Raw genomic sequence first — 2,500 nt, 5'->3', positions numbered from 1 at the left:
TGCGTATGAGTGCGCATGTGGGTGTACATATGCATGTATGTGTACATTTATTTGTAGAGATAGGTATATATGTATATATGTATGTGTATACATATATACATACACATACACACACACACACACACACACACATACATGAATGCACGCACGCACGTGTACGCACATACATACATATATATTTATATTTATGTATATACACAAGTATATGTATAAAATATATATATATATACATATATATACATATAGATATATATATACACACACACACACATATATATATACATATAGATATATATATACATATATATATATGTATGTATGTATGTATGTATGTATGTATACATCTAGATTTTTTCCCAGTCATTCTGCGCTCTCTGTTCCAATATTCTTCCCCGAATTTCGTTATTTAATCGCGGCATTTTCTCACTGATCTTGTCCCTGGCCTCCTCGTGTTAGTTATTTCCCAGTGTGCCACCTTCTATGTCTACCTGTCGTCTTGTCTCCTCCATGCCTTTCACACTGATGTCTTCTTAATATTCCAGGTCTATTCCCTCATCTTGCCCTTTAGGCTGATGCCGGGCATGAACCTTCCCATTCTTTTCTGAGCACTAACCAGCTTTCTGTCAAATGATTTGGACGTAGTTCAAGTTTCTGGCCCGTGTGCCGCGAGGGGAAGAATGCATTCGTTAACGGCCTTTCTTTTTAGACACAAGGGCAAATTACCTCGTAATGCGTCACTGTGTCTCTCGAAGGCACACTCACCTAACCTAATTTGTTAGTTTATTTCCTCATCACTGGGTGTGGTTGTTTGTAAGAGTTGTTTTAAGTATGTGTACTCGTCAACTGCATCTTGCACTTGGATATGCTCAAACTGGAGTTGGTTGTTGAACATGATTTTGGTCTTTTATTATTTTCATCTGAAGTCCATCCTTTCTCAATTATTTTTTTTAAGTTGCTGCCGTTCATTTGCAGTTCATTTGCTGAGAAGAACAATAATGTCGGCAAATCTTGGTTTACATAAATGTTTATTTTAATATCCCCCCCCTCCAGTCTAGCTTTATATTAATTCCTTAAGGTGAATTGTAAACAGCTTTGATGAAATGATCTCACATATATATGTATACAAAACAACCATTGCATAATTTGGTGAAATATATATAAAAAAAAATTCCACTTCTGTACAACAAAGAAAATCTGGACTGTTGCTTGGAGGTCTTGAAACCATACAATTTATGAAAATGCTAATGGAATAGGGAAAGACGGGAAAAATCAAACAGTACTACCATGTTGTGGCCATAAGTGAGTTTCCTTGCAGCATCGCCACTGGTACTCACATCCAGCACTCGAGGGGCCATCCTGGCGCCTCCCTGCCCTACTATGGGACAAAATGCGAGATACAGCACATCAGTACTCCTGCGCCGGGATATTTCCTCTCCAGCAAGTGCAAGCCTTCATTGTATTAATTAACATTGATATAATATTCTAATACATCTAAAATGATAATAGGAATGTGAAGCTTTAAATATTCAATGGTAATTCTCGATATTCACGATTATGTAAACTTATGAAATGACGCGTCTGTTCCTTACACTAGATAATTTATATTCCCTTCTTAAATATGTCATGATTATTGTTGGAACAAAAGTTGTAGTAATAGTCGAGGAAGCGATTGCAGTTATAACAGTAGTTGTTACAGTAGTATCACTAGTATTACTATCATTATTATAGTAACAATAAACTGATCTCAAGCAAAAAGGATGTTTGCATATATACTTCCTGCGTAGCAATGAAAAGGATAATCTACAAATAAGCATATATATGTATATATATGTATATATATATATATATATATATATATATACATATATATGTGTGTGTGTGTGTGTGTGTGTGTGTGTGTGTGTGTGTGTGTGTGTATGCATGTATGAATATATACACACTTGTAATCGTAGATTTCCAAATATTACGCGCTAAGCATGTCACCTTGTCATTCAGTCGTTAAACTTACTGCTGGACTTGCAAGTTGTATTTCTGTACTGGAATGCGTTTCAGTCATTTCGAATTTCATCTCCCAGGCGCCTAGCCAGCCTTAATCAGCCAAGATGAAATACTAAGTAGCAGTAACAAGTTTTACGACCAGACTCCAGCTCCGTGCGTGTCCAGTGGAATTGGTAGATGAGACCTGGAACTCTAGCATTGAGCTCCGTCAACTAAAAGTTATGCCTGTGTCCGTACGGCTGAAGGGAAGGCGTGCAGCTATGTTCAAATGGTCTGGTATTTAAGGGCACAGGTAAAAGGCACATGGTAAAGCTAAGGGCCAAGGTTCATGCAGATTGTGTTTTGGGAATTTTTAGTTTTGCTCTATTAATTTTGAAAAAGAAGGTACTTGGGATAAAGGTCTGGATCCAGGCTCTATATATTAACACAATGTCATATTTATGCAAATTCAGCATTACCCAAAATGCTTCATGCTAGCATAGTATATTTACAAAAGAAACAA

The sequence above is a fragment of the Penaeus chinensis genome, chromosome 11, assembly GCF_019202785.1.
Source record: "Penaeus chinensis breed Huanghai No. 1 chromosome 11, ASM1920278v2, whole genome shotgun sequence".
Classification (NCBI taxonomy): Eukaryota; Metazoa; Arthropoda; class Malacostraca; order Decapoda; family Penaeidae; genus Penaeus; species Penaeus chinensis.
The sequence above is the reverse complement of the archived record's forward strand: the minus strand, read 5'-3'. Positions refer to the sequence as shown.